This window comes from Pleurodeles waltl, chromosome 6 (assembly GCF_031143425.1).
Source record: "Pleurodeles waltl isolate 20211129_DDA chromosome 6, aPleWal1.hap1.20221129, whole genome shotgun sequence".
NCBI classification, from domain to species: Eukaryota; Metazoa; Chordata; class Amphibia; order Caudata; family Salamandridae; genus Pleurodeles; species Pleurodeles waltl.
Window position 1 is genome coordinate 834,133,066 of NC_090445.1, and position 24,303 is coordinate 834,157,368.

Sequence of the window (24,303 nt, forward strand, 5' to 3'; positions counted from 1 at the left end):
GTGGCATTGTGCTGGGTTAGTGTGGGTATATCCCCCGGGGCGGGGTTGCCCCGCTGGGCATGTGTCGAAGATTTATGAATGGTTTGCATGTGCATACCCCCTAAGGGAGTCTTTCATGTGTCTAGCCTGCACCACCCCAGGACGGCTTCCCAGCAGTCAAGACCGATAGCTCCATGCTGACCCCCTAATTTTTGTCCACAGTAACTCAGTCTCGGCTCTGGTCCATAGCTATTGCACATTTAGCCAGGAACAGTCTTAAGTCTGTACATTTGAGAGTTTGCTTGTGCTTCATTGAGCATGGCAAGAGATTGAGTAGACAGGGCTTGACGTCTGGCAATAGTTGTCTGCCTATGAGCACTTGGAGCATGGTTGTGATATGTGCCCAGTAGGTTTGCAGGTTCACACTGTGCATGGGCAAGTGTCTGATGTGCAAGGGAACATCCTGTCCACCCGTTTTATTGTTAGGTACGTTTGATGTAAGTAGTTGAATTAAGTGTATTTGAAGTGGGCCTTCCTTGTTACGCTTTTTAAAACGATAAGTAGTATGTATGCAGTGGCCCCTTATCACTACCTTGAACGTAACCCCCTTAAGCATCCTGGAACATGTCTACTCAGAGTTGTCTGAAAAGTATTGGTCCTTATGTCTGCCTGAAATGGGTTGTCGCAGGATGCTTACACTGGAAACTGCCACGTAGGGATCTGAGGCCGTGGGAGATCCATTGCAGTATGTTCAACAGGGGATCGTGATCTGACTCTGTTCGAGCCAAGATCTGGGTCTCCTCTAGTGCCAATGTTTTGTCATCTCCCAGGCACATGTCTAATCGAGTGCGGACCTTGTGTGGCTTTTGGATAGAGGCTCCATCAGATATTCTAGAGCTGTCATTTTAGCGCCCAAGTGGAGAATCTGTTGGCAAGTGCAGCATCAGGAGCCCCTTGTAATTGAGGATGAGTCCTGACCTTTTTACCGTACATTACTGCATTAAAATCTTCGCTCCACAGCCATGCTGATTAGACGTACCGGAGGCAGAGAGGTTTTATACAATGAACAGATGTGTCTGAGTAAGTTCCCTCCCCAGGCCAAACCATCCCATCCATGTCAGCCACAGTAATATGTAACTAAACAACAAAAGAGCACCCTTATGGGTGAGGATTCAAACCGCATCCCTTCAGGTAGGGTGTATGTCACGTGGTGCACATGAGGCGGGTGTTAATCAGATAGGTCACCAAGTGTGCCCCGCTCCCAGTGCTCAATTACACCATTGAGGGTTAAGGTTGTTATACATGTGGGCCAGTGCAGCTCACCTCGAATCGTGCACCTCCTACAGTGGAAGTTATGGGCTGTGTAGTAAAGAGTTAGTCATCTGGCAGTATTCCCCTGCCTAGTAGTTCTTAGCCCACCCACAGAGAGCACTGCCCTCCCTCAGAACACTTACAGGAGGGTCAGCATACATATACGTCACACATTAAACAAGTTTGTCGACAGTTCCTAGGTTACCACTGGTCCTCCCAGTAAACTAGCTATGATCCGAATCACCGCTGTCCGCACTGACACTGTCCAGTACTGTCATTAGAGTCTAGGGAGGGCCTGCGAGAACAGCAGTGAGACAGATGTTTCAAGACCAGAATACAGTCCGTAGCTGATAGCTCTTTTTTGGGTTTGTTCTCTGGACATGGACAACCCATTTGGGTCCTTTGGCGTATGTCTCTTCTGTGTGGACTTGATCATGTTGCATCACCAAACTTTGTGAGGGGCGTCAAAAAATGTGTCTTACAGTTATGGCAACACTTTAAGCTTGGTGGGGAAAAGAAGAGCATAAGAGAGTTCCAGCTTGTGTAGTTTCCATCTGACTGATAGAAATGATCCTCACGGTTTCTGAATTTCCAATATGTAAGCATTGAAAATCTGTACGATGCTGCTGCTCACTTGCCATGGGCCATTTTTTCCAGGCACACTGTAGGATCAGGTCTGTCACTGAAGTTAAGCAGTCTTATCACCATCACACGTGGTGGTGCGCCAGGCAGACGGCATCCTCCTCGGGACACTGTGGGCCTGCTCAACTGATAAAAATATTGTGGGGTGACTGCCTAATACCTCTGCTATTAGCCACTCTTTGAGGTACAGCTCCAGGCTGTGACCCTTCATCCTTTCTGATAACCCCACTTTACGTATGTTGTTTGAGTAAGATCTGCTTTCAGCATCCTCGCTGTGGGCTTGCAGCTTTTGTATATCTAGGTGTTATTCCTCCACTGTATGTTGGAAAGCTGCAGTGGTGGGGCGGCCTCTTGTAGTATCTTCTTACTTGTTCCTTTTAGTTTCTTGTGGTCTTCGCAAAGCAATGCAGTGTCTATTGCCACCACATCAATCTTAGTCTCGAGCACTTTACGTGTCCATGATAGCTTGTAGTATTTCCTTGAACTGGGTTGAGTGTGCATCCAGTTTGGTTTCCAGTGGCTAGAGAGATGGGCTGTCCACAAGCCTGGGTTTGGTCAGTGGAACCACCTGACATTTTGTCTAAGCCAAGTTTTCCTTGTTTGGGCCATACCATGCGGATTGTTGTGTCCAGTGTGTGGTGGAACCCAGGGGCAGGAGGCAATCGTAATGGGGAGGACTCTCCATAGATGTGCCAGGGACTCTGCAGCTGTGTACGTCTCTTGATTAAAAATATATATATATATATGAGGGTCCGCTTAACACCTCTCAGTCCTGACCAAGGGGTTGTTTGCTGGTGTGGCACCTTGGTGGGCTCACTACCTCATGTCCCCTGTCGTTCTGCAGAACTCGTGGTTGGGAGGGGGGGGAAGGAGTCGGGTCCCACGTTCCTACAGTTGCACTCTTCAGTCCCTCTGGGATGGAGAGTGGAAGGTGAGGATAGGGGGTCGAGGCATGTGTTGCCGTAATATTAGGGTCTCAGCCGCTCTCTCGGCCCATGCAATGGAGCGTCTAGTAAAGGGTGTGGGCCAGGTTTCATCCACTGTGAGATCCAGCAATGGCAGCAAGTACAGTGGCAGAAGCAGCTAGACTCAGTGCGCAGACTGTCTACAACTGTATGCTCATGGGGCTGCCCAGTAGCTCCCGCATGTTGCAGCCTGTGCTCTGGTGCAACCCCACAGAGCCAGTGGGGGCTGAGGGGAGCAAGCAGGCATGGCAGCACTGCCTTGGTTGCAGACAGCTGGTGTGATCTCTCATCTGGGGCCCGTCAGTCCCTTCATGCCACAGCCACCATGTTGCAGGCGTGCCTTCAGGGGTCTGCAGCTGTTATCTCCAGGCAGCGTTTCACACAGTGCTGACTGCTAAAGCCATTCAGCCCAGGGTGGCGTGGATCTCACTCCTGCATGGGCTACTTTCAGTGCAGTTTGACCAGAATTATCAGTGGAGTGGGGCTGTGTACCCGAGAGTTCCTCAGATCTGCGTCCTACACCGTGAGGTACTTGGCCTAGACCCCCTTCTGCTGTTTCTAAGTACTGTAAAAGGGCTACTATTACTGGTCTTAATAATAGTCTATTTACTGACCCTGAAAGAATTGACATCTTAGTCGGCCTTGTAGGGATTCAAACTCGAGACCAGCAGAGCACTACCACATAGGTATATTCCTCATGAAGGAGTCCGTGTGACCTGTGAAGCTAAAATACATTGCATCATATCTGTAATTTCAATTGGTCAGACAAAAGGTATAGGAAAACTCACATATGTCTTAAGGAGCAACAGAGCATCCTACAAGATATCATTTAAAAGAATCTGTTGAGTAAGCAAGTTTCACTAGATTTGAATCACTGTACATTTGGGCGAGACCTGTAGATGCTGGGAGAAGAGTAGCCATTTACAGATATTATCTAATTCACCACCCTTGCGCAGAAGCTGGTTTTAGCAGGGCCAGGCTTAATTAACTTGCATCCTGAACCTAGTTTGCAATTGTTTACTATTGCTTCATATTTGCTCTGTGAGTGTTTAGAAACTGTGAATTGAGGCAAGTTCCAGATATTAGAATTGCAAATTGTGTAGGTTAGAAGCCCAGAGTCTAATATATCCGAGGAGAGGTAATGGTGAAGGGCGAGTTCTTCTTTTTATCTTACGGTTCCTTTGACGCATGTGTCTGTGTACGTCAGTTAGGGACTTGCCAGGGGTCGCACTTGCGACTACTGGCTTGTTTCCTGCGACCTCTGGTACTGTCTTTGCGAACCCTGGAATCAGTGGAGAGGAGGGCAGTGCCAGAAATATAAGCTAAACAAGGCTGTAGTGAACCGTGTTTACTTTCTGTGCCTCTCTGCTGCATCACGTGCATGAGAAGGGATGAAAACTCAGCATTTAGCCATATGTAGCAAAGTAACAATAAACTTGCAAAACATATTTATTTTGCAAGTGGAGTGGACCCCTGTAAAAGGCATCTTTGCACTTCCTACAGCTCCTGAGCATGTGAAGGGGCAAAAAATACAGGAGAGTGTGAGAGGTTAGAGCAGAAAGAATATGAGGGGGAAGATAATGGGTGGAGGAAAGAAAGGGGGAACCACAGAGAGACAAGTAAGAGACAAACAAGTGTGGGTGTATAAGATTAAAGACGTCGGAGAGAGGTGACGAGAGAGATATAGAGAGATAGAGAGACATGAAAGAATGTGACACAAGTGAGAGGGATAGGTGATAGACATAGGCATGTAACAAACAGCTGAGCATTAGAGGGGGTGACGGTATGAGAGATGTGATATAGCTAGAGACAGCTTAGAAAAAGACCGAGGGGTAAAGGCAGGTATTAGAAAAGTAATATAGGCATGGATGGGTGTAAAGAACTGAGAGGGAGGGAGGTGAGCTTTGTTAGAAGGAGCAGCTCATAGGTGGACAGCTACGAGACAAGAAAGAAAGAGTGAGCTGAGACGTGAGAGCGGACGGGGTCTACCAATCCTTCAGGGGACCCATTTAGTCCAACACTAATGTAGTAGTGTGAGAGATGAGGGGTCCTCTGTTCACAATCTGCAGTGAGGCTCCATCATGTAGCTTTACGCCACTGCCTGGGAGAGGTGAGAGCCTGTTCAGAGAAGAGACGGGGAGAGTAGAAGGGGACCACTGAGGTATACAAGTGAGAAAGGTGATAGAGAAAATGATGAGAGACCGCACAGAGTATGAGACTAAAGCGCTAGAGAGAGATAGGTTAGAAAGCCAGGTGAGAGAAGTGGGATGTAGGTAAATGAGAAAGTGACAGCTAAAAGAAGGGAGACAGTTGGGCAAGTGGTATAAAGTGACACATCTGAATGGGGTACAGATGGGTTATAGGGGTTAGAGAGTGAGGCAGTGATGACAAGAGACAGGCAGGTTAGTAGTAAAAGCCGAGGAAGAGGTGATGAGGGGGAAAGGGAGAGCTATAAAGGTGATGTTGAGACGGGTGACTAAGAGAGGTAGGAGACTTGCGAGAGAGAGGTGTAAAAGAGACAGATGAGAAGGTCAAGTGAGAGAGGGGAAGGCATGTGAAGTGCAAGTAAGAAAGACTCATTTGGGATGGAGGAGGAGCCTGGGCGAGAAAAAGACAGCAGCAGGTGAGAGAGACTGGTCAGAGACAACACATAAGAATGTTGAAAAACAGACGGTATAGGGCAGGGCGACAGTTGGTCAAAGGTCGTATGAAGTCACTTCTCCTGAAGGCATTGCGGTCAAATGAAACAAGATGTCACTTCCACTACTGCTGGCACTTTGGCGAATTGACGTCCACGAGGGCGCGTGCATGTTGTATACCTTCTCTTCCGAGTTTGGCCCCATACAGCACTGGAGCACCTGAGCGACATTACTGCATGCCCTTCCGACGACTGTTCCTGTGGTCCATGATATACCAGCCAGTAGCGTAACGAACACTGAGTGGCGGGGCTGCAAGGTACCTGGAAGGGCCCCCCTCCCCCTGGACCAATTCAGGGCACCGTCTACTGCTCTGAGGGGCCCTCCTGGAGCTCGCCACCCCTGACCCCTGCGCGGTTTGACTTCACAGTGCGGTGGGCCCGACTCGTCTGAGTTGCGCATGACTAGATTGCGTCACGCAAGCATCAACTTGCCAGTAAAGCACCTACGCAGCCGGGTCCTTCTACCTTCCACCTCACTCTGCTTGATATTTAGTCTCTGGCACAAGTTACTTTCGACAGTAAGTTTCTCGTCATATACTGCTGCTTCATCCTTTCTGCAGCAATAGGTTCTGTCCCAGCTGCCAAACTAGCTAAGGCGCGGCCTGCAGCTTCCAACCTTGCTCAACATGGCCTTGCTTGTGCGGGTGGCACAGTATGGCGTGTACAGACAGGTGTGTAGGTAAGACTGGCTGTCCTGTCTGGGTCTATGGTGGAACATTGGATTATCTCAGGCTGGAGAGTTAGCAGGAGCCACTGTCTCCGCTCTGATGAGGGGTGCTTCATTCAGCAAAGATTGAGTCAATCAGGGCAAGTGGAGGTCGTGGCTGAATGACCGAGATCATTGCAGAGGGCACAGTTCGGGGGAAGAACTATCTGCACAAGACATTGCTTGTCTGCATCTTCCTTCGCCCCCTCCACCTTGGCGGTGAGAGCTGGCTGTACGCTGTGCCAAGGTACAGAATGCCAGTCTGTCCACATGCAACAGTTAAGCGGGTTGCGTGCGGTGCCAGAACTGGAGGTGTACGGAGGACGAAGAGTGCGGCGACCAGCGAGGGCCATTGGAGAGGCATGTAGCTCTGCCGTTGGGGCATGGCAGGGCCAGAGAGAGGAGTGTTCATTGGCTCTGTCACCATGACGGCATAAAAACTGTGAAACTGACATTCCATCGTCGTGGAACAAAAAATGTGTGTGCAATGCATTCTGCACTGTGAAGCCACAGCAGTCCGAGCCTTCTCTTATCTGTCCGATTCATCGGAAGATACAGCCCCCTCCTCAACATATCACAAACAAGGGAATACTAGCCTTCTTTGGCTTAAGCCCTATCCCTGTAAATAAAGTGCTGAGCTCCCCAGTCTCCACCACAAATTGAGCTAGGCGCATTTGGAATATTGACATAGAACCTTGTGAACTGATCTGTAAAAACTGGGCAAGCCAGAAGATTTTTATTCAATTTATGTTGCATGACTGTTATTTGACTATTAAAGTATAGGATTCTGAAACGTAATAGGTTTGACTCGCATAGCATTACGTGCATGCATGTTCAGTATGGGTGCCCGGAAAAAACCCATTTGCAAGGTGAATTCCAAATCCAAATTCTGTAAATCTGGCTCGAGATTTTACTTCACAAATGGACATCCTGGTTCACAGTTAGAGTATGTGGAACTGTACTCGTGCAAGTGGCATTTGTGGTCTACGTATTCCGTGAGTACGCTCGCATTTCACGAATCACAGATGTAGAGTCCTTTGCGTGGCATCGATATTTGTTGTTTCTTCATCGGGAGCGTGGGAGCTGTGTTTCAATTATTAAAAATATGGCTTGGGGAATCCCACGTGTGGTGAACTACATTCCCTAGGGTGAGCTCCCCTACATGCTCATCGGATGTCTCTTCATAGTAAGGTGGATACGTCAATATTACATATTTTTTAAACTTTGATGCATATCAACAAAGATGCAGCAAAAATAAAAAGAAAGCATTAAGTTACAATACGAGTACAGCATTGTATGTGTCAAAATTATATTAATTCGATTTCGTGCATCGCCGCCCGTGGTGTTCGCTTGCTCAGTGGGAACAAACCCTATGACTTGTGTTTCAGGGAAATAACGGAAAGGGGGGGGGGGGGCTCCAGGGGTTATCATCCCCAAACCTCTGGAGTACAATATGGGTGTGTTACTGACCTCCATGCAAGCACAGTAGTTTGGGCATCAAAATCATTTTGATGGGAGTCACTTGACTAGGTAGAAGACGGGACGTGCCTTCAGACCCAAACAAACACAACTAAACTTCTACCAGTGTAGAAGTCAAAAGAGTTACTGAGCCTTTAGACTTTACTAAAACAAGAACCGCTTTCCCCGTAGAGATGAAAAGAAGTATCCGAGGTTACAAACACAAGAAAAGAATAAAACCCTGCCCCTGGAGCAGTGAAAAGAGCTTGTGAGCCTTCATTATCAAATCTATCTAGTTGCAAAGCTATTGGTTAGGATGGCTGAAATAGCCGAGTCAGAGATTTGACAGACTAGGACGATGGGCTGGAAATGACGTCATTGAAGTGTTTCACATATGGCATACAGTACCGTCTGAGAATGAGACCGAAGGCATAGTTTCTGTATTAGGTCATGGAATTCCGAAGTGACTTGCAACACCCTTTTAACTTATAGAAGAGGGTGTTGTATTTGGTAATATATATGTCACACCATCACTCTTCCTACAAATCGTTTACATTCTTGGAGTCGTGCTCCTTCATATTAAAAGAGACAATATGGTTGCAGACATGAGGAATGAACGTGAAATCTGTATTGTGAAATTAAACACGTCACGAAAGTTAGCTGTGAAACATGTTAGAATCAGTTTAAGTAAATCATATTAAAACGGCTGAAACTTATGATGAGTAGTAATATGCAGAGAGATTATTTATTTGCAATAATATGTGCAAAAACATAAACATGTTGCCATAAGTCTCTCCTTTCTTCCGATCATTCTTCCTTTTAGAGAAAGTTATTATAATGGAAAGCCTGTTCTCGTTTTTCGTGTTTTAAATTTCAGGTGTCCTAATTCTCCTTGACTTGGCTTTCACCTTCTCTGATGGCTCTGACAAGAGGCAATGTGATGCCACAACCCACTTGTAAAAAGTTATTACCATTAAGCAGTTATGTCATTTTGCCATTACAGTTGACTAGAGACGTCACAACTAGACTGTAATAAGAATATTAAAGACGGGTACTGGAATTGCAGGTTTATATGTATTATAAGAAGCTTATTCCACTGAAAGCATACACAGACAGTGTGAAAACCAATTTAGATTCATCCAGGATCTAAAAAAGTGAAACAAACGATTGTACATCATGTGGAAGCAAGACGTATTGTGAACAACTATGGCGGCTGTTATGGAATACAGCATACAAATTCACGGAGCTAAAAAAAGGCAATCCGATAACGGGAAGCCATAATGACATCAGCAAGCATATGACCCACAAGAGGAAAACAAAAGAAGCTAAATAATTAATTGGAGCGGAACTGCGTTCTTCGGTGTTTTACATATGCATGTGAATGTGCCCAAGGCAGGGCCAATTAACATGGAACAAAGGAGCAAAAGTTCAGGAGGGGATGAGAAGGAAAAGGAAAGCCTAGAAATGTTTAACACACGTGAAACAGCTGGGCGGCTAATCAACACTCTATACCTCCTAGGAACTTTAAAAGGTCATTGCAAACCCAGTAGCAAGTCTATCCGAGTAACAGCTTGAGAACGGTGAAGTGAAATCTAGCTATAGAGAAGGGAGTGACCCTGCATATACTGGTTAGCACATTGAATCCCAAAAGTATGTTGGGGCATCAATAGGAGAGCAATCAGTTGAACAGAACCAGTTGCATCACCCCAGTCCAAATTCGTTCTTTAGATATTGTTAAAAATAGTGCACAATACGCAGGGAAGCAAAGCATTGTTTAATGCAAAATAATGAGCGACAAAGCAAAATTATTAAAGATATTTATCTTGTCAACTGACAGAGGGTCAAGCTAGAAAATGGTCGGCTGGAGCAATGCGCTAAAACGTGCAAATTTCCTTCTAGTATATATACATTTTCTCCAAATACAAATCAATGTGAGTAATTTGACAACAATTAATTCGTTTCAGCAGATTGTTATCTAACTATCTAACTGAACTTTTCCTCTGAGGAAGCACTGGACATCCTGGATGGGAAGGCAGCATTATTATCCACAAAGATGGACTATTTGTTCCACAAAATCCGGCTTCACTTACCAGGTTTGAAAACGAGGTTGCGCTTGCTAAAATGTGCCATGTACAACAGGAAACATCATGCTTTCTGCGCCTACCATGGCCTAAAAAAGGTTTTCAGCAAACACAAGACAGTGCAAAGCTTTTAAAGTGGAAAGAAAACATTGTTTACTAACTTCCACACGGTGTATACACACAAAGTGTTGTACGCATGAACGTCTTTAATATAGTAATTTCTCTAATTGTATATATTGGGTGTAATATGGCATAGTAAAATATACTTTACCAGGGTATTATATGTGTTGTAGAGTAGACACTGGAGCTCTTTATCAGTGAAGCATTTTGATGCAGTGCAGTGAGCCAAGCAAAAAACAGAGAGGTGTGAAAATGTGTGTTGCTATTGTTGCATAAATCACGATTTAGTAAAGTACTACCATTAGGTGGGTAACTATAAACACAAACTTTAGACTGTGGGAAGGTTTCAAGTTAAATACAAACGGTTGTCTCTGGACCTAAGGTAATTTAACATAGTTCTAAATTATATAGTGTTGATGACCAAAAGATGAGCTATGCAATTTAATAAAAGCTCAGTTTTAATGGAGGAGTTAATTCGATAAATATGCAAAAAAAATCTAGAAAATGGGTAGGTGCGTAAGGTATAAGACGTACCTTGGATACATACATAGAGGCAACTGTTGTATAAAATAAGTAGAGCGGGCCCCACTGACTGAATTGGGTCTATTCTGAGTGGTCAAGCTAGAAAATGGTCTAGTAGTGGGGCACTTAGTTACTATGGGCAGCATGCATGGTTAACACAGTCAACAGACTATGGCTTTGCGTCTTCAATTTTGTAATGATGAGTGAGCAGGGAAGGATGATGCTGAAAAAAGATTACTTTATGATTTATTGAATGGATTAATATTGCTTGGGTTTTCAGCTGGAAAATGTGCAGGCTGTTAAATTACATTTTGCAAGGTGACACTGAGTTAATGGATGAAAATGTCTGTCTCTTTCATTCCTTGGCTTTCTGTGGCCGGCACAGCCAGATTTAGATATTAACGGCCCAGTTACTGCACAAGTCCTTGCTTCTTTTGTGTTGTGAAGGGGCCCCTGGCACCCGTCTCACCATGAATGGACCACATGCTCCTGTACATATTACACATTTATCTGCCAAGCACTCTGTTCTTAGGCGGGATGCATAAGCCACAAACACTTTGCATTCTGGGACTTGCAGTTTCCCTTTTCCTACTATAGGTATGGGCAGTGCAAAATGATGATGGATTAAAAGCAGAGGACCTGCTGAAGATGTCACACTTGACTTTGGGCTTCTTGGTACAAATGCTACCTTGTGCACTTGGAATACCAGCCCCTCCTTTATATTATGTAACAAATAAACCACTGCTTATAAGGAATATACTGGGAAAGCCCCCAAAGTGAGATCTTTGGCTCCTTGTGTTTTCCTACATTAAATTGTCTAAGTTTTGGGAAACTACCTGCTTGTGGTGCATGGACCTCAAGGTGATAGAAAAAATGCTTACATCAACTTCTCTTAAGCACAGGTAATTCCTGTGGGCAGCAGTCCATTCCATCATTTTAGCTCACCATTGATATTACAGAAAGTGGCTGATCATGTGCAAGTCGGTCCTGGCCTGGATATTCCTCTAAAGTGGCAAACTAGCCTGAACTATTACTAAATGCGCATCTTTGTGAAAAATCCAGATGCATTCTCATCTGTCACTTTCTGGCTATCCCTCATAATACTACAGACACTTGCCGAGCATTACCTCGATCCTTCTTTGAAGTGCTTACTTCATGTACTTACCTAGAAGTCCTTCTTAGAATGTTCTTACCTCACTTACCTATAGATCCTTCTTTTATGTTCTTACCTCATGCATCTACATATAGATCCTTCTTTTACATGCTTATCTTATGCACTTAATTATAAATAGTCATTGTCGTCCCTTGGACTTCTTTAATTCTCCAATCTTCACCAAATGTATTATCGTCCCAACAAGTCATAATTGAACAAAGGACAGTTTACTTCTGTCGGAAGCCCACACTATTTGTGAAGCTGCATTTTTACTCTTGGCGGACCTTTGAATAAACCAAGCACTAGTAACCTCCATTCTGATGTAGGCCTGCCTTGATCAGTTTGATCTCATTACCCTCTGTCCAGTATCAGTTTACCCGTTTCCCATACCTTTGCCAAGAGGCTGTGACTGAATAACCCACAGCTGAGTGCCTTCAGCAGGTCCCACCCAGGACACTGCGCACCAGTGCTACTTTGTCCACAACTCTCCTTCTCCCTTCGTATTTGGGAATAATTTCCCTTCCTGTGGTGGTTGGAAGCCATGAAGAACCCTTAGTCCATCAAAGCAGTCCTTCAAGTCCTTGCCCTATTGTGACCGGATTACTTTAATTCACTGGTTCCAGACTTGCACTTTTCCTAATTATATGCTTTGGAACTTGTGCAGATTAAAGCACTCAGACTGAGAGCTGGACAAAAGTCAAGGTCAATGTCCATGTCATTGGACAAAGGTGCTGGAAGCGCATCTCTCTGGTCGTACCTCAGCGCCACTTTTTCCCCTGGAGGTAATCTCCGAATGTTGCATACGAACCACCTCACACTGAAAAACACTTCGTTTAAAAAGAAAATTAATGTTCCCCAGGCACAAGCAGCCTTCGTAAAGAGCATAGCGATGCAACTATCTATTCTGAACTCAAGGCTCACCTAATCATAGAAGTGACGTTTTAGAGTACTTTCTGGTTGCCACCCCGATCCACCCTAACTGCTGGAGATCTCTCCTTCTGTACCACACAGACACAACTGGTTTCGATCTCCCTCTAGATTCCTAAAACAGCAGTTCTAACCGAACCAGTACTCATCATGTCCAATTCCTTCATCCAGCTTCTCTTTCTGCTTCCCACAGTTAGATGGCTGTTGATTCCCATTATGCATTTGCGGCATAGAGTACCCCACAGTTCCTTTTCTGCAGTCTCCCCAGTACTTCCGCGTATCTAGAAAAAACGCATCTTCCATTATAAACGTCTTTGTGTCCCACTCCTTTATGGAAGGAGCTGGAACAGCACATTCTTTGCAGTACTTTTCACTACCTGTCTTTTATTTCTCAGACACTTTTTATTGCTGTGTGGGAAATCCTTGACCTGTAACTGGTAACCATTTTCAGGTTAACCCATGATAGTGTCACAATATGGGATGCATACACCCAAATGTCAAAGTGTTTCTAGAGTCAGGGAGAAATGAAGGTTCACAGTGCAACCCTTCATATCTGTTGATGAACCAGCAGGAAGTCTATTCCACCTCCACATACTCCATAGACATAAGTATGGATCCTGGGTATGAAATGGGCGGGAAAGTGACTAGACTATGTTGAAGACCCTGCTCTTCCAAGCGACCTTGGCAGCAAAGAATGAAAAATTTCCTAGCTATCGTAACGGAAAGTTTAAATTCTACTGAGGATATGGAGGTGAGGATTACACTTTTCTCTCTTCGCTTTATCGAACAGCAGCAAAGCAGAGATGTATAAAACTGCATTTCCCATAAGTACTTGGGAAAGAAAGCAACCAATATTCTAATATCTTTAACAAATGAACAGTCTGCTAAGTGCATAAAGCCCATCCTTGCTGTCAGCGTCTCCTCTTTCTTCCTGTGACCACGATCAGTCAAATTATTTTTCAGTCCTGTTTGGACCCCTCCGATCCTGTGAAAACCAGACGATAGGTCTCGTGTTTAGTAAGTCATGGTTTAAAGAATCATAACATCAAACCATAAATTCCACTTATAGTAACAACAAAAGCTACTCAAAACAATAACATTAACGGTTACATAGAACGGAGAATGCTCATCTTTACGATGAATAGCTGAGGGAGGGGAAATAAGTATATAATTCCTGGAAGGGTTAATCCTCGTCTCCGTGTCCTTAATAGAACTGAAACTTTCCGTTACGATAGCTAGGAAATTTTTCATTCGGTGTCCGGACGGGAGGCAAGGATAATGCTAGTTTACAGCTTCCCCACCACCAGCTTCACCAGCTTGAAATAAAACCTCTTGAATGTGGGATCCGAGGACCAATCTGCTGCATTAAGGGCGTCCTCCAGGTGCGCGGAGTGAGAAAGCCTTAGAGGCCATAGACCCTCTGACCGAGTGGGCCCCAAAAATGTTTGCATCACCCATCTCGCGATGGTTGGGGAGGACACCACCCAGAAGGGTATCCTCATGGTGATCCGCAGTTGGTTCTCCCCACTGGGGAGAATCTCCGCTGTCATGGCTTCATAACTCTTGATACAAGGCACAACACACAACTTTGGGGAATCTGGAAAGGAAGGGTAAGAAACCACATGAGAATTGCATTTTATTCTTCTAGATATGTGAAATTCACCCCGTCCAGGGTGAATACTCTACCTGTAATGTCCAGGGCCCGTATATCTGAGACCCGTCTGCATGACACCAGGCACAGCAGGGTAGCCAATTTGGCGGACAACTCCTTGTGAGAAAGGTACTTATTGATCTGCCATGACAAGAAGAGATTCAAAACCTTGTTAACATCCCAGAGGGCCGAGTACCTGGGCTCTGGTGGAAGCAATAACAGAATGCCCAGCATAAGCTTTCTCACCAAAGGATGCTCACCCACCAGGTGATCCCCTCCCCCACTGGTGCACGCCCGGCCAAAATATCTGACCTGAAGGTATTTATTGTCCTGTAGGCCAGGCCCTCTGAAACCAGGGAAGCCATATATGTTTTCATATATGTATGTTTCATTTAGGTTAGGGGGTTGTATTATATTTTTTTGGTTGATTCTATGTTGATTATATTATGTGCGAACTGAATGTTTAATTAGCTATAATAAATATCTAAATTGAAATATATTGTATGTTGTATATTTGAATTTAAGATTTCCATTCCTATGTTTGCTATGTTAATGGAGAGTAAACTACGTTATACTCATACCATCTTCAGGATGATGCAACACATCGCCTGAGATTTGGTCCAGCATTTGACCGCGAATGAACCCGCAAGGAGCTCGAGGCAGTTGATGTGCATGGCCTTTTCTTGACATGACCACTGTCCTCTGGTGGAGAAGGGACTACAAGTGGCACCCCAACCTGAGCAACTGGGGTTGGGCTCTATTATCAGGTCCGGGGCAGAGCCAAATATCGCCTGTCCATTCCAGGCCTCCATGTAGGTCAACCACCATTGTGTCCCCTCCTGTGTTTCCTCCGAGAGGGGAACCACCTGTGAGTATGTGAGTCATCTCCGGTGGTGCCTTGCTTTGAGGAGTTGGAGGGCCCAATAGTGGAGACGGTCCAGGAATATGGCCAGGATAGAGGAAAAACAGCAGGCCGACAAGCCTGGCTACCTGTCGGAGAGAGGCGGAAGATATGGCTGCCATCCTATGCAGTTTGTGATTGATCTTGTTGACCTTCCGAGAAGGCAGACTGAGAGTGGCCCTAACAGTCTACTACAAACCCAAGGAACACCTGGGATTGTTTAGGGGTGAGGACAGATTTTTGAGCGTTGATGATGAAGCCTAGCGTCTCCAAGAGGGCAACCGCCATTTGAAGGTGAGACAGCAGGAGACAGGGGCACTGACCCATGAGGAGGATATCCTCTAGGTAGACGGTGAGGCGCACCCCTCGTGCCCTGAGGAACTCCACCACCGGTCTCAATACCTTGGTGAAGCACCAGGGTGCGGATGAGAGACTGAAAGAGAGAGTTGTGAATTTGAACTTCCACCCCCTCCACTGGAATTGGAGGAAGCGGCAGTGGGGGGGCTAAGACTGGGACAGTTAAGTAAGCATCCTTCAGATCCAGACACACCATTAAGTCTTTGGATTGAAGGAGATCCCGAAGAAGATGGATTCCCACCATCTTCAAGTGGCGCTAAAACAACCACTCGTTAAACTCCTTCAGGTTGATTACAGGCCGTTGGTCACCATCTTGTTTGTCCAGTAGGAAGATATTCCTGAGTTAACCCGGCGAATGCGGCCGGGTCTCCACAATCGCACCTGTACAGTAGGTCCAGGACCTCGGAATCCACCATTTCCATGTCTGCAGGAGAAAAAAACAAAGATGGGGGACTCCTCCTTTGGACTGGAGATACGAAAAACTCTATGCAGGGGCCTTGCACCGTTTGGAGTATCCATGCGTCGGAGGTGAGAGATTCCCAGCTGGAAATGTACATCTGTAATCTGTCTCTAACCCTGTAGTGGAAGGATAATTGAACACTTGCCTTGGGATAGGGAGATGTGGGGGGGAGCAAAGGGGGCGGGATGGGGGGTGATTTGAAGCTGCCACCACCTCTGTATCCTCCCACAATCCCCTTTGTCTGGGATAAGGCCTGGTGGGGTAGAAGGTTCCAAACTTGGAGGCATCCTTATATTGGCCTCTCCTGGAAGCACTGCTCCTGCCTGGGGCCTGTGAATGTGATCAGCCGGCAGTGCACCCCCCTACCTCGGCCAGCCTGGGTAAAACCTGGAGGGGTGAAGATGCGCTTGACTGACATCTGGGCTTTGTGCACGGATGTCAATGTCTGCACTAACTTCCCCAGTTCACGGACAAAAGGGTCACCAGATAAGCCCCCCGGGTGAGGGGGCCAGCCTCCGAGGTGGCGTGATTCCCCCCCCCCCCCCCCAATTTGGGATCATTCGTACTGAGGAGTGAACAAAGTCTCTTCATTGAGATAGTGCAGTTCACATTCCCCAGAAAGATGAGCGCCCTATGGGCCCAGCCTAACAAAACTTCTGGGGATATTATGCTGCTGGAGGCTTTGTCATTCTCAGCCATAAGATGAATGCTTGTAAGCAGTCTGGCCATGTCCAGGAGCTTGACCTGGCACGCATGCCAGGACCTATCAATCCCTTTTTTTGGGGTCTTGCATGAACTTTCCCAGAAAAGTGGCTGTGCGGTCGTCAACCTCTGGGGTCAGACCCACCTTGTCGCTCAGGGATGGACGGGGGCACTTTGCCAGTAAGCAGATGCGGACCTCCTTATTGAAGGGCTTATGCCGACACTCCGCAAAGTATGTTGCTACCTTGTCTGCCGGGGTCCATTCGGCTGAGCATGGATACTGGAGGAGGTCTACCTTTAGCATGTCTGAAGGGCCCTGAATGGGGTCCTCTGCCATTGATTCAACACAGTGGACTGGGGGGGGTAGGGTCGGCAGGGGCGTGACCCTGACTCCTGACCGCCGTCTGAGGAGGGGGTGTCAGTGTCTCTAGTGGAGGAATCTGGGGCCGGTGAGGTAAGGAGGGCTTGGGTCCAGGAGGGGCCCGGAGTTGCATTGTGGTCCGTGGGGAGAGAGCGAGCCATGAAGGCCTTCTTCAGGCGTACAACTGTGTCAGTCTTTTCACCTGTCGAGTTGTCCCTCTTGCATTTAGGGAGGTGAGAGGGGGTGGCAGGCCCTGGAGATAATAGGGGCATAGGACCTTGAGGTTATTCCCACTCAAGGGAGGGTTCTGGCGCATATTGTTTAAGCTTCTGCTCCAGGGAGCCACCGCCTTCTGGACTGCAGACCATGATCCTACAGAAGTATTTACCCACGGGTAGGTAGATCACTTGTTCTTCCTCTGTAAAGGTCTCCTCCTCACTCATGTTAAATGCCCACATATGTCTGGGAGACCTGGAAATACCAGTGAGTGGGCGGCCTGTATGTCCTGGAGTGGGGGTTTTCCCACCTACAAGGATATTGCTAGTTGGTTGGCCTGGGGTTACCAGGGCGTTGCAGACGGATCTCTCGGGTGGGGGGTCTCCCAGCCTGTTATGGTTGCTCAGTGGCCAATAACCGGGTGCAATCCTACAACATAGCTCGCCTGTTCTGATTTTGAGGGCACTTCACCACGTGGACCCGGTGTCCTTTGACGAAGCGCGCAGCACTTCCAACAGGATACAGACCCTGACAGTTGGGCATCTCGCTCCAGGTGGGCAGGGAGCTAAGAATCAGACGCCTGGTCTGTCACGCTGGTTCAGAAACTGAATTGAACCGCATGCCAACCATGCAATAGCTACCAAGAGCAGCGCAAGTCGTGCTGTGATGCAGTGCCCTCTGGAGGTTGGAGGACCTTGCTGCGATCACCCCGAGTGTATTCAGTTGAGAAATCAGTAGAGGAGTGGCCGCTGAGGAGAGTCAAGCGTTCCCGAGCCGTGGAGAGTTACCTGCCGGAAAAAGGCACGTTAGCACTAAACAAGACATCATAATATCAGCAAAATCTGAAACAACAATAATTGGTAAACAAATAAGGAGGCACTAAGGCCCCAAGACACTTAGCTGGGCTGTGGGAGCAGCGAAGAAAGAGGAGGCACTGACAGCAAGGATGGACTTTATGGACATAGCGACTGTTCATTGGTTGAAGATGTTGTTAGAATGTTGGCTGTTTTCTTTCCCAAGTGCTTATGGGAAAGGTACTTTTATACATCTCAGCTTGGCTGGTGTTCAATAAAGCGAAGAGGGAAAAGCGTAATCCTTGCCTCTGGTCCTGGCATAGAATTTTAGATGCGTCCAATTAATCAGAGTCTAACAACTCCATATCAATTAGCTCTTGGCTTCTTTGCTGTCCCTAAATGTACTGTTAAACCCTGAGACTACTTTCTGACTCTGGACTAGATATTCTCAATGTACATCATACTGGAGGCCTACCTCCCTGGATTTGCACTCCTGAAGTGAAATCTTAAACTAGGCTCTCCAAATTGTACATTTTATGATTCTTCAATGACCCTTTGCCAACCACACCAACGGAGATTGTGTGGCTGGTAGTAGACCTTTTCTACAGCCACTCAGAGCACAATTGGAATCTGAAATGATTTCTACTTGTGCTGTTCGGACTTTGGTTAATTAAACTGATGTCTGTGTGTGGAATGCATGCTTAGACTTTCATAGGGGCTGAAACACTGTGAACTGACATAGTGGAATTTGACTGAGTTTCCTCACATGGTTCAATAAACATAAAAAGTTACACCCTTGACCGTGATAACACGAGGTTACAAATGTATCCGAACTTCGTCCAGGTGAGGAAGCTGGATAGGCATATGTCCATGTGTACCACAGGGGTAGTTTACACTTGGGTCATCTCAATGTGCTCGTGATGGCCACGTGTAAAATTAACCAGGCAGAATCCCTGTTTACTATAAGGGCGAACCTGTGCAAAATGCCTAGAGTCAACTCCCAAAACAAACGTGTGCATTATCGCCAGGAGCTTGGGGACACCGCCTTGAACACGTTGTGATAACCGGCGACATCTGCTGTAGCTTCAGGCACAGGCAGCTGTTCGTGAGCTGCAGGACTAACCACTCAGTCACGTTTAGCCTAGTTCCACCTAAGTATTGGAAGCTATATAGAAGGCGTTAGTCTAATGGGAAATGTTAAAAGGGGGTGTGGGAATCTCCTATTCTCAATATGTATAATGTGCATAAACTGAGGCACGTGCATGGTAGTGTGATGTCACAGTATTTGATGGCATGTATGTAAAGTGTGTGACAGATGCCTCAGACGTTGAGTAGAGGTCTTATGCAGACAGATTATTGCTGAACACGAAAGGAGCAGGATTTGCAAAGAACACCAAAAACGACTGTTGGGTTTGAAGAAATAGTGTAGAATTTAATTGTAGAATGGCTACAGTTGAGTGTCCGAAATGTATGTCTGTCTGTACTGAAGAGTATATTTGTCTGTGGATCTGGGTGTGCGGATATTAAAGGTATCCAGTTGGGTGTCTCTCTGAATGTTGCATGCTTGCTGTGCCAGATGGTGTGTTGTCTAATACTCTAGTGTAACAGCCTAAGGTCTTCATCGGGCCCTCACTTCCTACACAAGTGTTGATGTGTGAAATGCTATGGACATGGGTTTTATATGCACAGTAGGGCACCCCTAGAAGAGCCGGCGCTGCTCATGGCCAGCGCCTTCTCACAGAATCCTCCACCTTTTTAGGGTTGAGCCTGCGTTGCATGCGCTCGCGCATGCGTATCGCAGCGAGACGCTTTAGTGTTTAGAAAAGGCCTTGGAGCCCTGTTGACGTCACATCCGTGTTTTTCATTGGTTCGTGGGCTTGCCTATTAAAATCTGCTTGCTTTCATTAGTCTAAGGCATGCATACGTCATGCCTTTTCCGGTGGCTAGCCCTCCTCGAGCACATCAATGTTTTCTGTCCGGCTCGTGGACTACTTTTTCTCTAATTTACTAGCGCGATTTCGCTTGGCAGAAGTCGAGCGCTTTACATAGTTAATTGCACTTTTTCGGGTTACGTGCATAAATGCACTTTTGCCGATAGGTGAAAAGTCAGGTTATGAGTGTACAACGCTATCAGCTGTAACATGAGCAAACGTGAGACCCGTTGCATTGCAAACGCTTGTTTTAAAAAGTCGTTAGTTCTACGAATTCTAGCTGGGCAGCCCCCTCCCTTAGGCCTTGCAGCCATGGTGCAGCTTGCGAGGCCCAAGGATGGGGCCTTCCTCTCCTGGGTCCTGTAGTCAAGGGCCTTAAGGGCGCAATGACCCCCTTATCCCTGTCATCTCCCGTGGGCTGGGCTGGGTTTCTGGAGGATATTCCAGTTCTGTTGCAAGTATTTAAATTGCACTTCTAAAGACACTCTATGGGCACCTCCGTCTGTCTCTGCCTGTCTCTCTCTCTCTCTCTCTCTCTTTTTCTCTCTCAACGCAGCATCTGCACGATAACCGCTATTAGACTGGTGCTTGAAGTGGTCTTAGGTGTGAAGTGAGCGCTGCATGAATGAAAAGCAGGGCATCCTGCTGGGATAGCCAAAAAACAAGCATTTGTAATGCAATCTGTCTCGCATTTACTCCAGTTAGAGCTATTGGCTTTGTAAAATCCTGACTAGACTTTACTGCCACATAAATTGAAAATTAAAAGTAAAACCTTAGTTGACGAAAGCGCCATGGCCACCACAAGCATAAGTGCGAAGGAGCAACACAAAAGGAAAAAGAAGTTTGCTTACAGTCAAACGTATCTGCAATCGGGCAGTTATCTATGTAACAGGGTCAGTCTGCAAGACGGTATCAAAACCTCCCTAAAGCATGTAGCAATGATAAAGGATTTTTGAAAGGCAAGCCCACGAACGAGTGCAAATGATGGGCGTGGTTAAAAGCTCACAGTTCTAACAGCAGGTCAAAGCGATGCGCGCTCATCCTAAGCACGTGTTGCAAAACTGTGAGTCATTTTTCCAGCTATTGTAAATGTGTTTTTATTAACTTCCAAATATTTACTTCACAATGCCTTGAACATGTTATATTGACAGTATTCAGGAGTTGGTGGAGGGAGGACTAGATTCTTGCCTCACTAGAGTTTGAGCACAGCAGAGAAAGGGTTAATGTTTGGTCAGCAGTTCGAAGCTTATAACATGAAAGCAGCCTCACTGATAATCAAGCCCGATTTGGAAGGTGTAGAAGCTTATGGCGCTGGGAGCAGTATCGGGTAGCTTATAGAGGTGTAGTGGCAGCCGAAGGAAGCTTGAAGAAGTGTTATATTTTAAAATCAGAGTTATCCAGCTTGCTTTAAAATAACACACTGCTCAAAGGTAGAATGTCATAGTAAAGATTAAACATACATCTGTAGTCTACCACCAAAATTGGCTGGGTCGCCTGTTTGCACATTCAAAAGGTTGAGGGGTATGTATTACACATAATGGCATTCCGCACACGTGTGCCATGTCCTGTGCGTCCAGCTGAACTAAACGCCGCTGTCACTCACACTTTCTTGTAAGTTTTAAACCTTAAGGTGAAGTGCAAGAATGCTGCACTTCTACTGAATGGTCCACAGAGGGCAAACATACTTTCAGGCTTCATCGCAGAGCATTCAGATTAGCAGTCTGATAAAGCAACAAAGCAGGAATACACAAGGCAATTTATTAAGAATTCAGTTACAACATCTTTTACAATTGTTTTTATGTCATTGAACTCCACTATTCTCCTCGGGTCAGCCCATTTAAAAAAAACATTTCATTTTCATTAGTTAGCCCGTGGATACCAGAAAAAGCACAATTCAAAAATATGTTTCTACGTTGTATTCAATTTAATGGAATTATGCAGTACGTCAACGCATTGGTGTTATAGGAAATATGTGTCACGGTTTTGCTGCGGTAAAGTTGCATGGCACTCATTTGGCAGTTACAAGGTTAGGCACAACGGCTATAATTAAATGTTCCGTTTTTCACAGCTTCTGCTAATAAAACATGAGCTGGCCTTGTCATCTATGGTCAGAGCATTAAGAGTGATAGGAGGGGCGCCACCTGATGATATTATGGAAACAAGTTATTGACAAAACAAAAATGCCCATGAGTGAACATTCCCTGCCTGCTGTCATCTGTATCCTTGCAGGATGTGCCACCTCTCGTTCATGCCACTGGGGTTCCTTTCATACCCCCAGTTGTGCTCTACAGCTGCACAGTCGTTTGCAGATACCAACTATAGAGTAGCTGTTCAAGCTTCCCGCCCTCAGAAGGAACCAAAAAAGAAGGTGATAAAACATAGTCTGTCTTTTCATCCTTTTCTTGTTTATAATCTGAGCACTGCAGGGGACATCTCTGATTTCACTATGTCGGCTTCATCTTAATAAAGGAGGACAAAAACAAGCCTGCAGACTGACCCGGCTCTACCCCGCTCTCTCCTCCAATAGGCCCATGAGGCAGCAATAGAGTGGGAGGTGCAGATCGACCTCTAGGAACTGCAGGCAACGTTTGGCCCTGAATTTCCTTGCTCTCGCTCGTAAACACTTAGGGACAGATGTATGACCCCGAGTTTTGCGACTTGCAGTTTGCGAGTCGCAAAACCGTATGTACAACAGTGTACTTCACACTGTTTGCAATTCCCAATGGGGTCACAAATGACCTACCTCATGAAAATTCATGAGGTAGGTCGTAATTTGAAACCCCATTGGGAATGGCGGCACTCACAGGGATGGTGGCCTGCTGGGGTCAGCAGACCACCATGTCTGTGACTGCTTTTAAGTAAAGCAGTATATTTTTTTTAAATGCAGCCCGTTTTCCTCAAAGGAAAACAGAATGCATTTCGAAAACAAAAATGAAAAGTTTTTTCTTTTCATTTTCTTAGATTTTTTTTTTTCCTCTGAAAAAATGTTTTCGCGTGCATTCACAAAGGGGTTCCCTTTCGCAAATGGGTTAGCACTAATTTGAAACTGGTGCTAACTGTGATTGTTTTTGTGACCACATTCGCGGTCACAAAACAATCATACATCGGACCGCCCCTTGCAATTAGGAAGGGAACGCCCTTTCCTAATTGTGACTTGCAAACCCTTTTTGTGATTCAGTAATCTATTTACCTGTAGGTCTGTACATACCAAAATGATTTTTTCTCGTTGCAAATGGCCTGATTCTATGAATCAGGCTGTTTGCGACAAGAAAAAAGGTACGTACATGTGGCCCTTAGTGAGGCTGGTGCCTATATTTTTCTAAAACAACAGTATAACGGAACAGTTAGTGCTCCAATGATACAAGGTAAGCGCATCGCGATCGCCGAAAGCAAAGGAGACCAACACCTTTCTGAGTAAACCCACACAGTGGCCTCGGCTCTATCCCACCCACTCCTCCAATGACCTGGTGCAGAGCTCGAAGGTGGAAACAAAGACAAAGTTTCACACACATAAACATTCAAATAACGATTGCATGTGAAAAGTACAAATACCACCATATACACCCAGTGTAGTTGTAAACAAAATAAGTAATTTCAAAGTGCAACAGCCACCATAAGCGTGAGCACAAAGGAGAGACGCGAAAGGAAAAAGAAGTTCACTCACAGTCAAACCTATCGGCAAACGTGCAATTATCCATGTAACAGGGTCGGTCTCCAAGTCAGTAACAAAACTGCCCCAAGGAGGGACAAACATAAAGCATTTACCAATGTCATCAAAGGATTTTTGAAAGGCAAAGAAAGTGATGGGCGTGAGGTGGGCATGGTTAAAAGCCCGGATACATAGCAACAGGTCGGAAAAGCAGCTATGCTCGACCTAAAAAGGGAATTTTACAATGGGCGCTGCTCACTTCTTTTGAAGAGAAAAGGAGAAGAGCAGAAAACAGAGAGAGAGGGTGATTTTTTTTTTTAACAAATGTGAATAAAAAAGTAATATTAGCAGGTAACTCTAGTTGAGTATATGCACGCAGTGTCTCTTACTTTTCATGTAATTGACATGAAATTAAGGAATAATGAACAATTGGGCCTGAAACAAAGCAAGTAGGGGTGATAAAATTGAGGTGGAGGAAGGAGGGGTGACCCCACAGCCATTATTACCATCCTGAACAGAGCACAGTGAACCCTTCAGGCTACACTCAACTCGTGTAATTTGTGAAGCCAGGCATTCTTTGTTTCACACATCTGAAAGGGCAGCACTTATCTGCAGCATCATGCTTGCTCACATCTGATATCTGGGCTTCCGAAGTTCTTGAGGGCACCTATGGAGGTATGGTGTCCTCTTTTGATTTTAATGTAAGAATCGAGGGAGAG

General features: G+C 45.9%; 1 protein-coding gene across 9 annotated transcripts in view; it reads left to right on the plus strand.

The window, feature by feature from the left end:
- LZTS2 (leucine zipper tumor suppressor 2) overlaps window positions 1–24,303 on the plus strand; it is a 527,324-nt gene that overhangs the window by 30,747 nt on the left and 472,274 nt on the right. The window lies entirely within an intron of this gene.